This window comes from Leucoraja erinacea, unplaced genomic scaffold (assembly GCF_028641065.1).
Source record: "Leucoraja erinacea ecotype New England unplaced genomic scaffold, Leri_hhj_1 Leri_929S, whole genome shotgun sequence".
In the NCBI taxonomy this organism is placed as follows: domain Eukaryota; kingdom Metazoa; phylum Chordata; class Chondrichthyes; order Rajiformes; family Rajidae; genus Leucoraja; species Leucoraja erinaceus.
This window is the reverse complement of record NW_026576871.1, coordinates 15,559-38,282: the sequence shown is the minus strand read 5'-3', so window position 1 is coordinate 38,282 and position 22,724 is coordinate 15,559. Positions and strand designations below refer to the sequence as shown.

The following is a 22,724-nucleotide window of genomic DNA, read 5'->3' as shown; positions in this document are numbered from 1 at the left end:
GCCGTTGAGCAGGAGAGCCCAAAACCCCATCCCGAGAAACATTACGCAAATTTAACAGACCTTGATAAAAATCACAGTTAGACAACCGAGACTGCTCCAACAATGTCTTTGCGCTGCGCACAGCACGTTCAGCCAGTCCGTTACTCTGAGGGAACTCAGGGCTGCTAGTGTAGTGAGCAAAGTTCCACTTAGTCGCAAAGGCAGCAAATTCGGCACTGGTAAACTGCCGGCCGTTATAAGTCTGAAGCTTCACCGGGGAGCCAAAGGTTGCGAAGTGACGTCGCAGCTTACCAATGACCATCTCCGATGTGATGGTGGGAAGAAGGTCCACATCAAACCAAGACGAATATGAGTCAACTAGCACTAGGTAGTTCTTCCCACGCCATTCAAATATATCTGCAGCCAGAGAAGACCAAGGCATGTCAGGGGCCGGCTGCTGCAACAGGGGCTGGCGTTGATGGTGAGGGGTCATGGAGTTGCACTCAGCACATGCTGCAACTCGAGCCTTAATGTACTTGGCCATGGCAGGCCAATAGTACTGCCCTTGAGCGTGGGCAACGGTAGCGTCGGCGCCCGATGCCCGGAGTGAGCAGCAGAATAATAGGCATCATACAGCGAGGCAGGGATGACCACCTTGTGACCTTTTATGATGATACCATCCCGAAGCACGAGCTCGTCACGAACCAGGAAGAACGGCCGCACGGCAGCAGGCAGAGAGTGGGGCTTGCGGGGCCAGCCACGCAGAATGACGGCAGACAGCTGTTGCAAGTCAGGGTCAGCAGCGGTGTGCTCGATCAGGCACTGCAACTGCTTCGAGGGGACGAAATTCACGTTGAGAACATGCAGGTCAGCTTGCATGTAAGGATGCTGGACACAGGAGGACTGAGGTGCCCGTGACAGGGCATCGGCCACATGCATTTCCGTGCCCCTCCTGTACACAATGTCAAATTCAAACCGCTGTAGCTGTAACATCATTCGCTGCAGACGGGCCGGGGCAGCATGAATGGGCTTATTCAATATAGTAACCAGCAGCTGGTGGTCAGTTTCAACCGTGAACCGTAAACCATAGAGAAAGTCCCGAAACTTTGAACACGCAAACACCAGAGCCAGGAGCTCCTTCTCGATTTGAGCATACCTTTGCTCCGTGTCAGTCACGGTGCGAGAGGCAAACGAGACCGGCAGCAGAGAATCACCATCACAGAGTTGCATGCAGGCTGCACCGAGGCCAAAACGAGAAGCATCGCAGGTCACTACAATCGGGAGCCGCAGATCAAAAAACCGGACCACTGGTGTATCGATCAGCATTTTCTTTAGGTTGTCAAACGACTCTTGGTGCTGCGGGCTCCACGACCAGGCAACATCCTTCTTAGTCAGGAGGCGCAACGGCGCACTGAGCTCGCTGAGACGCGGGACAAACTTGCCCAGATAGTTCACCATCCCGAGAAACCGCTGCAGACCAGCAACATACACAGGCGCGGGGAACTCGGAGATGGCAGTAGTCTTAGCAGGGTCGGGCTTCAGACCCTGAGAGGTAAAAATGTGGCCCACGTAGGACACCTCAGACAGTCGGAACCTGCACTTGGATGGGTTTAGTTTGAGGTTTATCTGGCGAGCACGGTCAAGGACCCTGCGGAGATTCAGGTCATGTTCCGCGACATCCCGGCCATAAACGAGAATGTCATCTACAATGATGGCATATGGGAGCCCGGCGAACAATTGCTCCATAGAACGTTGGAAAACTTCGCTGGCCGAGCTGATCCCGAAAGGCATTCTGAGGAACTTGTACCTCCCAAAAGGCGTTGCGAAGGCTGTCAGATCAGTCGACTGGCGGTGCAGAGGAATCTGCCAGAAGGAGCTTCTGGCATCAAGGACAGAAAACACGGTGGCTTGACCAACCTGGGCAGCAACGTCCTCGACAGTCCTCATAGGGTAGTGGGGCCTTTTAATGGCAGTGTTCAAGTCCTTCGGGTTGATACAGACCCGGATTTCATTCTTGCCTTTTTTCAGGGTGGCAACCATCGTGGACACCCAGCTAGTGGGCTCGCTGATAGCTTCCAGCACCCCCAAGTTCACCATTTTGTCCAGCATAGCTTTAACTTTGTCCTTCATCGCGAAAGAAACCCTATGAGACGGACGGCACACTGGAGTAACAGAGGGGTCAGTAGCAATTTTGTAAACGAGAGGCAGCTTCCCCAGCTGATCATCAAAGAGGTCAGGGTATTCAGAAACAGGGTCCAACGCAACCCGTAGCTCATGGACTGTACTGTTGAAAGCAACCAGGCCCAGATCTTGGCAAGCCTGATTACTCAGTAGAGGCACACAATCACAATCCAGCACAAAAAACGATAAGTCACGAGATATCTTCTGTAGCTTGCAGTGGAAAGTTACCCTCCCCACAGGTGTCAGTTCCTCCCCACCGTAAGCTCGCAGCACCGAGCGATCCGCAGTCAGTTGCTCATTAGTCCTTATCTGGTAGAAGAGCTTTGTTGAAATTACGCTGACCTTCGCGCCTGTATCCAACTTGGCAGTAAAGGTCTTGTTATTGACAGAGACTAGCACCGAAGGATCGGGGAGTCGAGCCTGGTTGTGTAGGATAGCGTAAACACTGGCATCCCCCATAGAGATGCTGGAGTCGGACTCGGGGGCTGACTCCTCGTCGAGCTGTGAATCAAGGACGCTTTCAATCCTCTGGAGATTGTTGAACACCTGGCGAGGTGGCTGAGCAGCGTTCCCACGGGAACGGCAGACCGACGCAAAATGATTTTGCTTTCTGCAATAGTTGCAGGGTTTACCGATGGTGGGACAAGGCGATTGCGGCAAATGTCCATAACCACAATTGAGGCACTTTCTGGCACTCTGGGGGCGGGGGGCAAACGCTGGACGAGGCTGTGGTTTTGAATTGTTAGGTGCCCGCCGCGGCACAGACAGAGCAGCCACACCGACAGCACGGTTTCCAGAACCTCTCTCCCCACTTAACGGAGTAACGACCTCAGCTAAGCGGCAGGCATGCATAGCTTCGTTTAACGTGAGGTCAGGTTTCCTCATTAACTCAGTCCGCAGCTTCTGGTCAAGCATGCCATTAACTAATATATCCTGCGTGAGCTCGTCACGCAACTCACCAAAGCAACAGCGCTGCGACAGGTGGCGGAGGTCAGCAATGAAACATTCCACCGGCTCCCCAGGCTGTTGCTTGCATGAAAACAACCAAGTTCGTTCCAAAATGCGATTGGAAGGAAGGTCACAAATCTTCGCGAACTTCCTCAAGAGACAAGCTGGGTCGTTTGGAGATTCTGCCGGCTCAACAACGTGGTCATCCACATCCAGGACCGCTGGACGGTATTCAAACGAGTTAGCCCTCCTCATGGCAGCTGGTCCGGCGAGATTCAGCAGCAAAGATGCCCTGAGAGCAGGAGGATCATTGTGGTGTGCGATGTTAACATAGTGATTGTAGTCCATTACAAACGTCTCCCATCGCTCAGCGATGTCGGCGTCAAAAACTAACGGGGAAGGCTTGCGACAAGACGAAGCCATCCTTGCACACACTCACACAATAAACAAAATAAAATCCGATACACAGAGGCGCAGATTTACAGGTTCTGACACCATGTAAAGGAAACTAGACGTCGTCCTTAGTCCTTTAACTAAGACTTTATTCAAACACTACTCACACACGTTCCAGTACTAACCACAACTGGTCTACACGCGTACTGGAACCTAACAGGGAGGGAACATGCAGACACTACAGTTATACTACAAAATGTGGGAGGGTCAATATGGTAATGAGGTAGCTACATATTTGGTTGCATGCATAACCATCTACAATTAGGAGCAGGGATTACTGCATTTGCCAGAACATTGGATGAGGGGCACATGACTGAAGTACACCAGGATGTTCTGGGGCTTTTGTGCAGTGCACAGTTTGAAATGAACAGTCTCAGAAAGAGTTCCATATGTCCTGCCATACACTCGAAATTTGCAGCACTCTGCAAACCAAATAATCTCCAGTTGCCTAATTTATTGTTCGGGGAGAACCTCGCAAAGCGAGTCAAGGAACAGGACAAAGAGGCTAAAACTGTGGGCCTCATCAAAGTGCCATCAAGTGGCCGAATGGGCAAAAGGTTTTTCCCCTAACGACGGGGTGCATTCACAGGGACTGGTGAGGGAACGAGTCGTTCATTCTCCAACTCACGACCCTGGTATCCCGCCACAGGCACTAAATCTAAGATGAGTTTCCCTACGAGGGGCTGGGGGCAACAAGCCCAGTCAGCAAATGTGCAGGTAAGAGACTTAGCTCCTCAAGGAAATAAGTTAAGTGGAGAAGATGTGCAAGTTGGTGGCAGGTTACACTTGTTTCTCAAAGAATGGCAAGAGATAACATCAAATTAACAGAGGGATCTGGGTATAACCGTGCATAGTTCCTTGAAGGTGGAATCTCATATAGATAGGGTGGTAAAGAAAGCTTTTGGTATGCTAGCCTTTATAAATCAGAGCATGGAGTATAGAAGCTGGGATGTCATGTTAAAATTGTACAAGGCATTGGTGAGACCAAATCTGGAGTATGGTGTACAATTTTGGTCGCCCAATTATAGGAAGGATGTCAACAAAATAGAGAGAGTACAGAGGAGATTTACTAGAATGTTGCCTGGATTTCAACAACTAAGTTACAGAGATAGGTTGAATAAGTTAGGTCTTTATTCTCTGGAGCGCAGAAGGTTAAGGGGGGGACCTGATAGAGGTCTTTAAAATGATGAGAGAGATAGACAGAGTTGATGTGGACAAGCTTTTCCCTTTGAGAATAGGGAAGATTCAAACAAGAGGACATGACTTCAGAATTAAGGGACAGAAGTTTAGGGGTAATATGAGGGGGAACTTCTTTACTCAGAGAGTGGTAGCGGTGTGGAATGAGCTTCCAGTGGAAGTGGTGGAGGCAGGTTCATTGGTATAATTTAAAAATAAATTGGATAGGCATATGGATGAGAAGGGAATGGAGGGTTATGGTATGAGTGCAGGCAGGTTGGACTAAGGGGAAAAAAACATTTGTTCGGCACGGACTTGTAGGGCCGAGATGGCCTGTTTCCGTGCTGTAATTGTTATATATGGTTATATGGTTAAATTAATTTGTGCTGGGTAGTATAGAGGGGTTTCAGATTGAATTCTACCCTGCTGTGTGTCCACCCACTCAGCATGTCCCATGTCGGACACTCGTGTTTTCACACGAAGAAAATATACAAATACAGGCTGAGCTTGAGATATTGTGCAAAAAAGGGGTAATTGAGAAATCGGTTCGTCAATCCCATCAGTTTGTGTCAAGTATCTTTCCTAGTTGGTAAAAAGATGGCGGGTGTAGAATCATTCTAGACCTGACGAGCCTCAACCCTTTTATGCAGTACAGACATTTCAAAATGGAAACTTTTTCTATTGCTAAACAGCTGGTTTCCAAAGGAAGTTATATGGCAAGCATAGATCTCAAGGATGCTTATTACTCAGTATCTGTTCATTGTGAAGATAGGAGATATTTGAAATTTAGCTGGATGGGTCAATTGTGGCAATTCAAAGCACTGTCAAATGGGTTAATCTCAGCTCCGAGATTGTTTACCAAATTGTTAAAACCAATTCTTGGCTTACTCCGAACTCAGGGTCATGTGGTAATGGCCTATTTGGATGATGTTTTTATTGTAGGAAACACTCGGGAGCAGCTGAATCATCTGTTAAATTCACTTTTGAGCAATTGGGGTTCATTATCCACCCAGATAAATCCAAATTAACACCACTTATTGATTACTTGGGCTTCACCATTAACTCAGATCACATGTTAGTGACTCTGCCGAGTGATAAAAGGCAACAGTTAATTGAAGAGTGTGTCAAGCTGCTTGAGGAACAACTACCCTCAATTAGACAAGTGGCCTAGTTGATTGGCAAGCTCGTGGCTGCTTTTCCAGATGTGCAGTTTGGGCCTCTGCATTATCAACAATTACAGCGAGCAAAAGAACAAGCATTGAAAGCACATGCAGGCCATTTTGATAGGCCTATGAAGTTGCCAACAGAAGCTATTTCTGAGATACAATGGTGGATTATGAATGTAGCAACCAGCTCAAGGAAGGTATTGGTTGATCCACCTTCTATAGTTTTACAGACTGAAGTGAGTGGCCAAGGTTGCGGTGCTACTGATATGGTTTCCAGCTGTGGCAGCAGATGGAATAGTGATGAGGCATCCTTTCTTCAATTGCGAGGAATCAATTATTTAGAGCTTCTGGGAACAGTCTATGGGCTTAACGCTTACTGTCTTGCCAAAAGTCATGTACATGTGCAGGTACAACACTACAGCAGTAGCATATCTGAATCATATGGGTGGAGTCAAGTCAAAAGCTTGTGATAGTTTGGCTAATCAGATCTGGAGCTGGTGTATTGACACAAACATTTGGATTTCAGCAATTAATTTGCTTGGGATGTTCAACATAGCTGCAGACACAAGGTCACGACAATTTAATGACAACATAGAGTGGATGTTGAACCATGAGATATTTGAAAATGTTGTTGCTAGGTTTTGAATGCCAGATATTGATTTGTTTGCATCCAGACTAAACCACCAGTTGCCTAAATATGTTTCATGGGAACCTGATCCAGAGGCAGCAGCTGTTGGTGCGTTCCCGCTGCACTGGGGTGGAATGTTTATATATGTATTCCCCCATTCTGCCTCGTCAGTCAATGCCTGCAAAAAATCAAGCAGGACTCCGCTTCAGGAGTATTGGTGGTACACGACTGTCCTACTCAGCCATGGTATGCTCATGTTTTGGAGATGGCTACTGAGCCTCACATGATTGTTCCCAAACACAAAAATCTACTAGTGAATCCAGTAACTGGGAATCAGCATCCGTTACATGATCGTATTGATCTTTTGATTTGCAGATTCTAAGGAGACCATACCTGAGGAGAGGACTATCCGAGAGCACCGTGGATGTTATCACTGCGGCCGGGAGGGATAGTACCCAAACGCAGCACATCTCTTCGATAAGAAAATGGGAGGTGTTCTGTTTTAGGCACAATATTATATATCAAAATGCAGGCATCCCAGATGTGCTTGATTTTGTCAACTCTCTATTTCGATCAAAAGTAAAGCTATAGTGCAATTAACACAGCCAGAAGTGCTCTGTCCTTATATTTACCCATGGTGGCAGAATTAAATTCAGTGTGGACTCACCCATTAGTCTCTAGATTCATGAAGGGAGTGTTTAATTCCAATCCTCCCAAACCCAGGTACTCGGTTATCTGGAATGTGAGCAAAGTTTTAATGCTGCTTCGCGAGTGGGCTCCTGTCACAGTACTATCACTAGCTAAACTCACCATGAAGGTGGTCATGTTTATGGCGTTGGTTTCAGCCCAATGAGTGCAGACATTACAGATGCTGCGGCTAGACAGGATGGAGGTATCAGCAGATGCCATCACTTTTTATGTTGATGATCTGCTAAAGCAGAGTAGAATTGGGGTGACAGGGAGTAAGATTCTCTTTTCGGCATACCCCAAGGATTCCCGCCTGTGTGTAGTGTCATATTTGTCCCATTAAATTGAGGCTACCAGAACTTTGAGGGGAACAGAGTCAGCATTGTTCATAAGCCACAAAAAAACGCACAGTAAGGTGTCGACGCAAACTATCTCAAGGTGGCTGAAGCAGGTTCTGGTAAGCACTGGGATTGACAATGATAATTTAAAATCTCATTCCACCAGGGCGGCAGCAACTTCAGCGGCCAGGGCGATGGACGTGCCTATAGATCATATCCTCGCGGCCGCAGGATGGTCAAGTGAACTGATGTTCCAAAGGTTTTACCATAAGACGATTACAATGCTGGGGGTTTTTGCCGATTCTGTTTTAAGTTCAGTTACATAGTTTCCCCCTGGGATAGAGGGGTTACAATTGTTGTGTTGTTTAAATAAACCATTTATTTGTTAAAGCAATGTTTTGAGTGATGCATTATTGACTATTTTAATTATGATTGAGTCAATCAATGCAGTGAGAGGCCGAATTTTGAATCTGCGGCATGAAATCACAGAGCTTTGAAATCTTCACGTAGTCATTCACGTGACCGAAGGAAAATAGTAAGATTAAACGAGAACTTACTAGTTTGAGGTTTGATCTTTATTTTATGTGGAGTTACAATGAGGGACTACGTGCCCTCCACTCCCAGCTCTCATAAAGGTCACTCTGGTAGTTCTAGTCTTCTTTATCTTACTATTATACTTCAGTCACTATTACCTGTGATTTCACACCGCTGCTTTGAAGATTGATGCACGTGTGGCTGAACGGGGTTCTTCACGTAGTCCCTCATCGTAACTCCTCATAAAATAAAGATCAAACTTCAAACTGGTAAGTTCTCATTTAATCTTACTATTGTTGTAAAGAAGCTGCACAAAGTGCCTTTGCACATCAAGGTATGTGATAGAAGGCTAATGGTGGAATTAATGCAACGGATCACCACTGGTCAACATGATGGGCTGATTGACATGTTGTATGACTCTTATCAAACTAATTATGAACGTGAGAGTCAATACCAAGCAATATTTATTATTTTAACAGTATGTGTGAAATAAAATTCATTTCTTAGCTGCGGCCAAATTGAATAATCAGCGGGCTGGGGCGTTCCCGACAAACATGCCCGGCTCTCCCACCACCGTCTCCGGTGGGACTGGGAACCCGCCCGCTTCTCACCGTCGGTGGGACCTCGCACCAAGGCTCGGTAGACAGAGTCACCAGGAGGGAGCTGGAGAGCAAGGGCTGGTCGGAGGGTGAACCACGGTAATGACTCCAGTGCTATCAAGGTCGGCTGCAGGAGGTGTCATGGGCCACAAGGATGGTGAGGGGAGGAGGAGATGAGGGGAGCGATAGAGGAGGATGGGGGGGAGGGGGTAGGTGAGTGGAGGGGGGAGGGGAGGAGAAAGGACAGGGATGTTGGTTTGGGGGAACTGCTCCAGTACATGGAGCTCGCAGGATGAGCACATGTGTAATAATGCAAAATGAATTTAATTGTGCAGTTGTTTACATGACAAATAAAGCATATTGAACTATTTAAAATATAATTTATTTCCAAGCTCCAATGTATGACATTACTGTTATGAGGGAGAGAGTGAGTGAGGGAATGAGGGAGAGAGTGAGTGAGGGAGTGATGGAGAGTGAGGGAGGGAGAGTGAGGGAGGGTGGGGACGAGTGGGAGAGCAGGGCGAGTGGGTAGGAGTGCTGAGGGAGTGGGCGGGGAGGAGGGTGATGTGAGGGGTTGGGAGGTGGGAGTGCAGGTAATGGGGATAGAGTGAGGAGAGCGGAGTGGGGAGAGGGGACGTGGGGTAAGGTAATCATGGTTTATGGGAAGGGGGTTGGGTGGGATGAGGTGAGGTGCTGAAGGGAGGGCGACAAGGGGGGAAGGGCAGGGGGCTGAGGATGGGAGGGGAGGGACAGTGAGGGAATGTGAGGGGGAGGAAAGGGGTGGGTTAGGTTGGGATGAGGATGAGGCGTGGGGGGGTGGGGGTGAAGGGGTGGGAGTTCAAGAAAGGTAGGAGAGAGAATTCAGGGAGCTCTAGGCCTGTGAGTCTCAGGCAAACTATTGGAGAATTCATTGAGATCGGATTTATTTTCAATTTGAAGAGAATGGGCTAATTAGAGATAGTCAACATGGCTTTGTAATCATAATCATAATTTATTAGCCAAGTATGTTTTGCAACATACGAGGAATTTGAGTTGCCATACAGTTATACCAATAAAAAGCAACAAGACACACAACTAAATAATATTTGGCATAAACATCCACCACAGAGGCTCCTCCACATTCCCCACTGTGATGGAAGGCAATAAAGTCTCATCTTCTTTTCCCCTTTTCTCCCACGGTCGGGGAAGTCGAACCACCCACAGTCAGGGCGATTTAGCAGCCAGTGGTCAAAGCTACCGCGACGAGACGATCGAAGCTCCTACGCCAGGACGGTCGAAGCTCTTGCGGCTTGGAGCTCCCGAAGTCCGCCCCTAACTAGGGAACGCGAGCTCCATGATGTTAAAGTCCACAGGCTCCCACAGTTGGTGCTTCTGGGGTTGATCCCCAACAGGGATCGCAAGCACCGCGATGATACGTCCGCAGGCTCCCACGGTTGGTGCTCCCAAAGTCGGTCTCCAGCAAGAGGCCACCAGCTCCATCATGTTAGGCCGCAGTGTGGACAGATACAACATGGAAATATTCGCATCTCCGTTGAGGAGAAATAAAAAACATTCCCACCCCCACCCCCCGGCACATAATACAAAACTAAAGATAAACTAACACATGTTTCTTTTACAACAAACTAAAAACACCAAAGGAAATAGATTGGACAGACCGTTAGCAAGGCATCCATCATTTGTGCCACCTGGTGTTCGTCAGGTCTTGTCTTACTAATGAGTTTTTTGAGGTGGTGATGAAGGTGATTGATGAAGTTAGGGCAGTGGATGTTGGGCTGATCCAGAAGATTCAGATGCACGGTATTCACAGTGACTTGGTCGTATGGATTTAGAACGGGCTTATTCAGAGGGTTGTGGTGGAAGGTAGGTATTCCGTCATGAGGTCTGTGACAAGTGGAGTTCCATAGGGATCTGTGCTGGGACCTCTGCTGTTTGTGGTCCATATAAATAAGGGCGGCTTGGTGGTGTAGTGGTAGAGCTACTGCCTTACAGCCCCAGAGACCTGGGTTAGAACCTGACTACGGGAGCTAGTCTGTACGGAGTTTGTACGTTCTCCCTGTGACCGACGTGGGTTTTCTCAAAGATCTTAGGTTTCCTTCCACATTCCAAAGTCGTGTGTAGGGTCGTGTTAATGTGTGGGAATCGCTGGTCGTTTGGATCCAGTGGGCCAAAGGGCCTGTTTCCGTGCTGTATCTCTAAACTAAACTAAAATGGCCTAGAGGTAAATGCAGATGGTTTGTGAGTAAGTTTGCTGATGACACCAACATTGGAGGAGTTGCACCAGAAAGTATACAGTTAATGGCAAGATCCTTAAACAGCATTTATGTGCAGAAGGATCTTGGAGTCCAAGCTCATAGCTCACTGAAGGTGGCAGCGCAAGTAGATAAGGTGTTAAAGAAAGCATATATGTTTCCCTTCATTGCTAGGGTCATTCAATATAAGAGTCAGGATATCAGGCAGTTGGACATTTGGGGTATTGCCTGCAGTTCTGGTCACCCCATTACAGTAAAGATGTGGAGGCTTTGGAGAGGGTGCAGAGGAGGTTTACCAGAATGCTGCCTGGATTAGAGAGTTTCAGCTACAGGGAGAGGTTGGATATACTTGGATTCACAAGTTATAAGAATAGAATTAGGCCATTAGGCCCATCGAGTCTACTCCGCCATTCAACCGTGGTTGATCTTTTCCTCCTTATCCCATTTCTTGCCTTCTCCCCATGGCACTCGTTCTAATCAAAACTGTGTTCATCTCTGCCTTGAAAATATCCACTGACTTGGCCTCCAGACCCCTCTGGCAATGAGTTCCACAGATTAATTACACTCTGACTAAAGAAGTTCCTTCTCACCTTTCTCAAAGAGCCCCCTAAAATTCTAAGGCTGTGACCTCTGGTCCTAGACTCTCCCACCAGTGGAAACATCCTTTCCACATCCACTCCATCTACACCTTTCACCATTCTGTAAGTTATCGATGAGGTCCCCCCTCCCACAACCTTCAAAACTCCAGCGAGTACAGGCCCAGTGCTGTCAAACGCTCATCATATGCTAACCCACTAATTCCTGGGATCAATCTTGTAAACGTCCCCTGGACCCTCTCTAGAGCCAGCACATCCTTCCTCAGATATGGGGCCACATTTGCTCACAATAGTCCAAATACAGCCTGACCAGCGCCTTATAGAGCCCAAGCTTTACAGCTCCGTTTTTGTATTCCAGTCTTCTTGATATAAATGCTAGCATTACATTTTCCTTCCTTACTACAGATTTGACTTGCATATTAACTTTTGGGGAATTCCGCACCAGCATTCCCAAGACCCTTTACTCCTCCGATTTCTGGATTCTCTCTCCATTTTGGGGGTAGAGTGCTGACGTGGATCGAGAAGTGGTTGGCAGACAGGAAACAAAGAGTAGGGATTAACGGGTCCCTTTCAGAATGGCAGGCAGTGACTAGTAGTGTACCGCAAGGCTCGCTGCTGGGATCGCAGCTATTTACAATATACATCATGAATGGATAAGTAACATTAGCAAATTTGCAGATCACACAAAGCTGGGTGGCGGTGTGAACTGTAAGGAGGATGCTATGAGAATGCAGGGTGACTTGGACAGGTTAGGGGAGTGGGCAGATGCATGGCAGATGAAGTTTAATGTGGATAAATGTGAGGTTAACCACTTTGGTAGCAAAAACAGTAAGGCAGATTACTATCTAAATGGCGTCAAGTTGGGGAAAGGGGAAGTACAACGGGATCTGGGGGTCCTTGTACATCAGTCTATGAAAGTAAGCATGCAGGTACAGCAGGCAGTGAAGAAAGTGAATGGCATGTTGGCCTTTATAACAAGAGGAATCGAATATAGGTGCAAAGAGGTCCTCTGCAATTGTACAGAGCCCTAGTGAGACCACACCTGGAGTATTGTGTGCAGTTTTGGTCCCCTAATTTGAGGAAGGACATTCTTGCTATTGAGGGCTTAGGTTTACAAGCTTAATTCACGGGATGGCAGAACTGTCGTATGCTGAGAGAATGGAGCAGCTGGCCTTTTACACTCTGGAGTTTAGAAGGATGAGTGGTGATCTCATTGAAACATATAAGATGAATGAATGAATGAATGTATTGAATGAATGTTTTATTTCAGTCATACATTAAAAAGAACAAAACGTTACAATCAATGAATATGAACCAACACCGTATCCATTACACACAACGTTCACATAATCAATGGCCGAAAAAGATATAGGCTGAAGCCACAAAGCTTATTTTTGCCTCTCCTATACAATCCATATGATAAGATAACCCAGAATATCAGCATTACAAAGGAAAGGGGAAAAAAACATTACTCTAAATTGTAATCCTTACTTATTTTATAATTTAATCATTTTACATTATAATCTTTAATTATTTTACATTTTAACGATTTTTTGAAACTCGACAGCTACAAAATTTCAACTCATCACTAAGCCCGTTCCATAATTTGACTCCCAAAACTGAGACACATCTATATTTTACATTGGTTCTCATTTTACATGTTTCAAAAATACACAACCCTCTTAAATTATAATGCCCTTCTCTTAATTAAAAAAATCTTTTGAATACAAACAGGAAGGCTTTTCTTCCTAACTCAGAAAAGTATTTCTAATGTCTTTACATGCACAATATTCAAAAATTTTAAGGGACTTTATGAATAATGGATTTGTAGTTTCATGGTAAGAAGCTTTACATATTATTCTAATATCTCTTTTCTGGAGTTTAATTATAGGGTCTATATTTGTTTTATCTACATTTCCCCAAACTTCAACACAATATGACATATGGCATTATAAGCGAGCAATACAATATATACAAACACTTCTTATTCAACAAATCTTTTGTTTTGTAAATAGCAATGGACTTAGATAATTTCCGTTTGATGGATTCTACATGTGGCTTCCAACAAAGTTTATGATCTATAATCACTCCCAGGAATTTTGATTGATATACTCTTTCAATTTCAACAATTTTATTTCACAATTAACCCTGTCACCACCAAACACCATAAATTTTGTTTTATTTTCTTTTAGGGATAATTTATTAATATCAAACCATTTTTATAGCACTATCAATTCTCTTTCTGCTGTTTTCAATAGTTCTTTTATAACATTCCCTGAACAAAATACATTTGTATCATCCGCAAACGTAACAAACTTCAATGTATTGGATACTTTACAAATATAATTTAAATAAAGTATAAATAAATGAGGTCCCAGTACCGAACCTTGTGGAACACCACAGGCTACTCTTCTAAGCTGTGATTCAGTATTATTAATTTTTACATACTGAAACTTATTACTTAAATAACTTCCCAACCAATTTTGTGTGACACCTCTTATACCATAGCGTTCCAATTTCTGCAAAAGGAAGGAATGATCAATTGTATCAAATGTTTTACGTAAATCAATTAATACACCCACAGTGTGTAGTTTCTTATCTATTCTGTTGCTATATTTTCTACAAAATCCATCACCGCTAAAGATGTCGGATAGATTACTCCTGAACCTGTATTGATGATCACTCAATAACTCATATTTCTCAATGAAGTCATCGTCTATTCACAAATAACTTTAGAAAATAGAAAAACAAAGTATTTTAGAAAATTGAGGAAGCAAAGACACAGATACAATATGTTTGTCACCATTTTTATAGATTGGAACCACCTTAGCCATTTTATTGGGAAAAACACTTTTTAGAAAGGATTTATTGCATACTAGACCAAGTGCAGACCCGTTGGGTCTGTTCCCCCAACGTGCGGTTGTGGGGGGGGGGGGGGGGGGGGGGGAGGGGGGGGGGGGCGGCATGCAGCGTCACACACTAACTACCCCCCCCCCCCCCCCCGCATCACGCTAATGGAGGGGGAGTGAGAGAGGGGGAATGAGAGAGGGGGGGAGAGAGAGGGGGAGGAGAGAGGGAGGAGCTGAGAGGGGGGTGAGATGAGGGGCGGGGGGGAGAGGAGGGGGGAGCAGGAGGGGGAGGGAGGGTGTTGAAGGGATGTAGGGGAGGAGGGGGGAAGAAAAGGTGGGGGGAGAGAGGGAGAGGGGGGAGAGGAGGGGGGGAAGGAGAGGGGGGGGAGTGGAAAGGGGGAGGGAGAGGAGGGGAGGAGAGGGGGAGAGAGGGGGGAGAGGGGGAGAGAGGGAGAGGGAGGGGGTGAGGGAGAGGGAGAGGGGGGGGGGGGGGAGAGGGGGTCGGGGGGGGGGGGGGAGGAGGAGAGGGAGGGGGGAGAGGAGAGGGAGCCAAAACCGGTCAAGAACAGACTTTTAGTAATATAGATATAGGTAAAGGGCTCGAGGACACAATCAATTACTTTTTTTATAAGTGACCTATCAATGGTGTTACCATCAGTTGATTTTTTATCCTTAAACTTTCTGACTACTTCTAACACATCACCCTCAAAAACTCCAACAAGGAACATTTAATTGCTGTTGTTAACATCAAAATGTATGTTTTCATCTCCAGGAAGGTTAATGTCCTTTGCCAAATTTTGGGCCTACATTAACAACAAAATCGATACAACTCATTAGCAATGTCCTCTGTATTTTCATAATTGAATTATCATTTGTTACAAAATATGCTGGAAAATCCATTTTACTACTATTTTTAATTATATCATTAAGTACACTCCAAATAGCCTTAATATTATTTTTATGTTTTTGCAACATTTGATTATAATAATCTTTTTTTTGTGATCTCATAATTAATGTCAGTCTGTTATTATATTTTTTGTACTTTTGTCTTTTTCCTTTGTTCAATATTTAATAAATTCCCGATGAAGCCTATTTTTCTTTTTACAAGCTTTTTCCAAACCGTTTGTTAACTATAGTATCACCCTCTTTTTGGAATTGTGTCTACTCTTTCAATGGACAATGTCGGTCATAAATTGTCAAGAATGTCTCTAAAAATGTTTCATATGATTCATTAATATCATCTGAAACTTCTTGCCAGTTATAATTCAAGAGTTCTGTCTTAAAAGCTGTAATTGCCTCTGGTGATTTTATTCTAACCAGATTATTCTGTCTCTTTATTCTTAATTTTGACATATTGTTAAACAAAGATTGTTAAAGGCTTGGACACGCTAGAGGCAGGAAACATGTTCCCGATGTTGGGGGAGTCCAGAACCAGGGGCCACAGTTTAAGAATAAGGAGTAAGCCATTTAGAACGGAGACGAGAAAACACTTTTTCTCACAAACAGCGGTGAGTCTGTGGAATTCTCTGCCTCAGAGGGCGGTGGAGGCAGGTTCACTGGATGCTTTCAAGAGAGAGCTAGATAGGGCTCTTAAAAATAGCGGAGTCAGGGGATATGGGGAGAAGGCAGGAACGGGGTACTGATTAGGGATGATCAGCCATGATCACATTGAATGGCGGTGCTGGTTCGAAGAGCCAAATGGCCTACTCCTGCACCTATTGTCTATTTAGAAAATAATCCACACCTTTATTATTACCAAAATGCATGGCTCCGCACTTTGCTACACTATATTCCATCTGCCACTTCTGTGTCCACTCTCCTAACCTGTCCAAGTCCTTCTGCAGAGTCCTTGCTTCCTCTACACTGCCGGGCTCCACCTATCTTAGCATCATCTGCAAACTTGGCGACAAAGCTTTCAATCCTCTTATCCAAATCATTAATATACAGTTGTTTTCTCTGCAATTTTGGAGGTTGAAGGGATGTATATAAAATTATGAGAGGCATAGATAGGGTAGACAGTCAGAATCATATTGATCACATTGAATACCGGTGCTGGTTCAAAGGGCTGAATGGCCTACACCTGCACCTATTGTCTATGTCTATGTGGAAATGTCCAACCTCAGAGGGCATAGCTACAAGGCAACAGGGGGAAATATAATAGAGATGTGGGGCAAGTTATTTTTACACAGAGGGTGGTGAGTAGCTGGAACATATTGCCAGGGGTGCTGGTGGAGGCAGATACGATAGTGATGTTTAAGAAGCTGTTAAATAGGCACATGGATTTGCAGGGAATGGAGGATTATGGAGCCAGATGAAATCAGTGTAGCTAGGTTCCATGTTTGGCATAAACATTGTGGGCTGAAGGGCCCGTTCCTGTGTTGTCCTGTTCTATGTTCTTGTAAACCACAAATAGCACAGATCTCTGGGGCACATCACTAGTCACAGGCCGCTGGTCCATAAAACAACATTCCACTACCACCTCTGCTTCCTTCCATGAAGCCAATTCTCTGTCCAGTCAGCTGGCTCTCCCTGGATCCATGCGATCTAACCTTCTTGAGCAGCCACTATGCGGAATCTTATCAAAGGTTTCCTGACGTCCATACAGACAAAGTCTGCAGCTTTGCCCTCAACCTTTTTGGTTATTTCTGAAAAAGCAATTTTAATAAGCAATTGGTTGAAACTCTCTGCTCTGCTAATTGTTTTATGATTTATAATCAGATTTGAATTTTAATGTTGTGTGATTTTCTCTGCCATTTCCTTTATAGGGACGTAGTTTGTCCATTTCTACGTCTAACTGAGTGATGTCATGTAGAGGCACCTCACCAAGACTGGATGTTTGTGTTATACGTCTTATTCAGATCTCCCCTCACTTCATCCCAGTCAATGTTCCAGGCTTCATCGATCTTTGCAGGTTTTGCTTTGTATTTTTCAGCAAACTGCTGATTGAAAGTGTAGAAAACCTTCTTCCAATAGGATGCTGCCTGTGAGGAAATTTCCTGCTGGATGATCCACGATTTGTAGTAATCATTGACTGTTTGGTAATCCTTGTAGGGTTTCAATTCCCAATTTGTGTCGTTATTTTTAAACGATCCATTACCTGCGACTGAAGCTGTGCAGACGTCAGTTACAAGATGTTCACTTTCTATGAAGCGATAGCCATTGAGTCCTCTAGGTCTGTGCTGCTTACAAGAGTGCTGTGAGTGTGCCGGGGTCTCTGAATCACAGAAAACCCCACAGAAAGGACATTTCTTAGTACAATTGAATAACCCTTTGAACAGCTCATCCCTGGGTTTAATGGATAATTCTTCAATCTTTGCTTGGACATCCCAGTCTGTTACCTCACTGAGGAGTCTCTGCTCCACCTCTTCAATAGATGGCAGAACTGCTTCTGCCCATTTCTTGCCATCACCGTCACTGTGAAACAGAACGAGTTTCATTTTATCTTTGGGCATTGAGATCCTGGTCTTTAACTTTTCAACAAAACATGTCCAGGAAGCTCTGAACATTTCCAGCAAAGTTCTGCTTCACTGCATCCTCAACAATCTCTTTAGCTTTCCCAGTGATCTGTGTGAGGATTCCTTTAGCCAGACGGGTAAACGTGCTCTCTCCATCACATTGTGTCTTGCAGTGTTCAATAACCTGGTGATGGAGCCAGTCTTTGGCCGAATTCTCAAGGTCAGTGATATACCGGTGATAGTCATGAAATGTACCCCTTTGTTTCAAGTGCACCAGGAGGGCCACAGTGAAGTTGTTGCGGAGACTGTACTTGCTCTCAGGGTCATTTTGTTTCATATCATCTACGATGTTCACACTGAGAGCCTTGAGGGTGGCGTCTCTGAGAGCTGGCAAGAAACAAGATTGTGCAAACCGTTCGGCTTGTCTCTGGTTCTCATCCTGCTCTGTGTAAATATCAATGAAGAGATCATAGTATTGACCCATCATGTTTTCCAGTCTTTGCCCCGCGTCGTGTTTCTGGATGAACCTCCTTTGCATATCTTGGAATCTTGGTACAGCGTAACCACACAGGTGAAGTTTAAACTCAGCCCTGAATTCCTCACTCATTGTGAAGTTTGGGTGTGAAATATTGTTAATTTTCTCCTCTATAATATTCAAAAGTTCAATACAATATCTATTGTCATAATCCATGTCCATTTTTGTGATGTCACTGATCCATTGATGGCATTGATCCTCTAGGGGCTGTGTTATCATTGCTGCCTGAATAACATCTGATTGGTGCGAGGATTTCCCGAATGTGGTTTTAACACATCTTGTCCATCTCAGGTTGATGTGTTTCCTTTCAATTTGAAAGCACTGGGTTCCCTGTCTACAGAGAGGTTTTCTTTCTAGCATTTTATTAATCACCCTCCCTTGAGTTGCTGTGTTCTGTCTGAGAAGATTTTCAATCTCCAGCTCAATGTTTCTTTCTCTACAGGGCTGATAGTCCAGCTGTGACAGTGTGTCTTGCCACATCTTTCCAAAGGCAGTTTGCAGTTCCTTGTCACCCAACACCTGATTTTCCCCTTTACACTTTAATAAAAGCTCCTTGACCTGGTGTTCGATCTTCTGGTGAAATTTATTCCAAATATCATCCACTTCCTGCAGTCCCACACGTCTGTTCACGGCATCCCTACATCTCTGCATTGAATCATCCTGAAGCCGTCTGCATAAACTGGAGATACTGAGCTTGAATTCCTCCCTGTATTTCTCCATCAGCTGCACGTTATCAGCCCCAATTTCAAACAGAGCTTTTAGTTTATCCAGAGTCTCACCCTCCCTTTTGTTAATCTCCGTCCTGATCTCACGTTCCAGTGTTTGGAGCAGTCGGTTGAGGTCACCATTGGCATTGTTTACTCTGTTTTCAGCCTCGTTTCCCCAGGAGTGTGTGAATTTGCGGAGCTGCCACTCCCAATCCTTGTACTTCACAGAGAGCTGGTTGTAAGCCTCTGCGAACAGACTGTTCTGGAAGCTGAAAATGAAATTCTCATGTTTCACCTGCTCCCAAAGGCCAGTCATCCATTTGGTAAAGTCTGGGATTGTGAAAGCTCCTTGTTCTAGTTTCCCTTTGAGTAAACATTGAATGAGACTCTTCTTCAGTTGGAAGACGTGTTCACTGTAGCCAGTGTTGACGGCAGCCATTGGGGGTGTACCTTGCCACAGACCAGGGATGTACCAGTTGTCCTTGTCAGCATCATAGTCCATCACTTCACAGAACATTACTCGTTCCACCTTCTCCAGCTTTGCTGCAGCCTCTGTCATCTTATCCAGCTGTTCCAGTAGTTTCTGACGGCCTCTCAGATTGTGATCATGTGCGCTCACATCTCCAACATTCTGGTGGATAAATATACACTTTGGTCTTTTCCCCGTCAGTTTCATGCGGAGTAAGGAATGAACAACAATCTGTAAAATATCTTTCATCTCTGCGATGTTTTCCATGCCTATGTTTACCAACGTTATGTTGCTTAATCCCACCACGAATGTTGCCAGCTCATTGTCGTGTTCGTAGCTGTCTGTTAGTGTTGCAAGTTCTGGAGCTCTCAGCCCCTCCGTGTCAATGACCAGGATGAAGTCACAGCCCAGCTCCTCCGCCAGTTTCCCTGTGACCTTCATCAGCTGCATGTAGGCCCCTCGAGTACATCGACCGCTGCTCACAGCAAACCGCAAACAGAACATTGTATTGAGGAGCGTGGACTTGCCTGTGCTCTGAACTCCAATCACTGTCAGCACAAACACTCTGGAAGCACGTCCCACCTTCTCGGCCACTGCTTCCAGTACAGCAGTGATCCATGAAACAGGAACGTTGGAGACGTCTCCATCAATGAGCTCCAGTGGGAACCCATCCAGCAAAAGTTCAGCAGCAACACCCGGTAACTGAAGCACATGTGGGTGGATCTGTGTTTGTTGCTTGATGTTGTGTTGTGTCACTGAGAGTTCATAAACCTGGCCCAGTTCCCTCATGAAGTGCTCAAGTCCCAGGGAACTATCTGTCATCTTCTGATCCATGTCCTTCAGCTCCTTGACATTCTGCTTTGAGTGTTTGCTCAGTTCTTTATAATCCCTGCGCAATCCTGCCATGATTTCCCTTGATTTACTGTCCATCATCAGCTTCAGCCACTGCAAGGAAATGGCCTTGTCATCCCCACCAGGACAGGTGAGGTGGTCAATGAATATCTGCATCTCCACCGACAGGCTCTGTGTGAGCTGAGCTTCCCGGATTCTTTTCTTGTCTTGGTCCAACTCATGGTTATACTTCTCTGTGGTTCTGTCCCCACGGAGTTTCATCCGAGACTTCTCTTTCTCAACTTTAGACAGTCCTTGCCAGGGCTCTCCATGAAAGGGCAGCACTCTCTTTTTATACCCAGTGATGTCTGCAGGGTCAAGACTGCCCAGTATTTTGGTCAGGTCCTTGGCCCGTTGTATTTCAGGCTGATGTTCATCGACCTGAATCCCACTCTCTCTCGCAATGTCACCCATTTGTTCCAGACTCAGGAAGCTCTGGTCCCCGTCACTCATTAGAATCATTTGTTTTACCTGAGAACGAAATTTTTCCACAAGTTTGGCCTCGTTTACATTTGTCCGAACAATGCATTGTTGAGGTTGTAACTTCAGATCTTTGAACAGTTTCTTTACCTGCTCAGGGGTGATGTGCTGCTCACTGATGTGAGTGTTCACTATCAGAAAGAGTTTTGCCGGTGACTGTGCGAGAGAGGTGAGGAATTCTCTTTCCTTCTCACCGATAACGTCAATGAAAATAAAGAGAGCAGCAGAGACTTTTGCCAGAAACCGAGTGTGTCCCTGGTAAGTTTCAGCATCACCTCGGAGGTTGATGAATGCAGCAGCCTCCGGGAAAATGTCCGTGTTGCTCTTCCCAGAAGGTAGATACCAGCTGATCTCAGCCATCCCATCCGATATCCCACGGGGCACATTCCCACATTCCATCCCGGAGTGCAGGAAGATGTTCTGCTGCAGCTGGGTCTGGCTCAAGGTGAGATTGAGGAGTTTGGATTTGGACACCGTGCACCTTCCGAGTCTGAGGAAGGAGACAGTTGGCACGGTTGCTGTCACGATGGGCATCTCCACAACGCGGCTGCTCCCTGTGGGAGATTGTGGGCACCACATTTTAACAATGGGCCTCATGGCCCAGAGGAGAAGGGTGGCACCAGGCCCTTCCATGGGTCCCCTCACCTTGTCCCTGGGGTAACTGTGCCCTTCCGGCAGCAGAAAGGGTAATGCAAGTTGGCACAGAGACATCTTCAGCATCAGTTCCTGCTGGAGAGAGTGGTCGGCACAGAGGAAAATGGCAGCAATGATATCCAGAGGGTTAATCCCCGAATCTCCTGGATCTTTCACTTCTAATAAATCGTTGAAATCTTCTACATCATCTTTCTTGTTTTCCAAGGACTGAGCAGGGGGCCATTCAGGATTCCTCGCCTGTGCATTAGCTGAGAGGATCATTTGGAGAAATCGCCAAGGAAGATCTTCTGGTCGAGTTGGTTTGCTGTCGTCCAGTTTACCCCAGGATACCTCCCGCATTGACACCAGTGACAGTTTGTGAGGATAATGACCCTGTAAACCCAAATCCCTCACAAGTTGTGGAGTGTTCAGGTTTTCAGACCAGCTATTTACAGTTGATGAAACACTCGCCATTCTCTCTCACTGGGTGAATGCACTTCCTGGGATCTGTATGTTCTTTCCCAGAGAGGTGGTTCTTATCCTGGAATTCCCAGGATGTCAGGGCTCCTGTCTTGTATATTGCAGTTGGGTGAACCTTCACCAGTTGTACGTTTCTGTCCCAGTATCCACCTTGAGGCCTGGGCTCCTATTCCACAATATAGCACAGTGCCTGGATACTGGCCCAGGATTTATCGAGTTGTCCGGTCTCCTGTCCCGGGATATTTCACAGAGCTCAGATGTGTTGGGGTGCTGGAGTTCCTATCCTGGGATCACAGGGCTGGTCACTTCTTTGGCTCTGACTGCCGATCCTCTTGTTGTATTGGCACCGTGTGTTTCAAATACAGTCAGTGTGTGATCATCGTGGGTACCTGGAATTGGTCACCAGAATTATACATGGCCTTGGAATTGGATTATTATTGTCACATGTATCCAGATACAGTGAAAAACTCTGCATACTATACAGTCAAATCATACCATACATGATACAATGAAGTTTTACAAAGTAGCACAAAATTAAATATACCAGTGTAGAATGTAGTCTACCATGTTACAGTGAAAGTGCAGATTAAAAAGTGCAAGAACCTCAATGAGCTATTGCTGTTGGTTTATTGGTATTCCTGTTGTTAGATTGTGAGATTTGGGATTATCCCTATTTTATGGGAGCACCATT

The 22,724-nt window shown here is 45.6% G+C and overlaps 1 pseudogene; it reads right to left on the bottom strand.

Moving 5' to 3' along the window:
• Positions 1–16,576: 16,576 nt before the first annotated feature.
• Positions 16,577–22,439, bottom strand: LOC129695064 (up-regulator of cell proliferation-like; annotated as a pseudogene).
• Between the last annotated feature and the right edge of the window lie 285 nt (positions 22,440–22,724).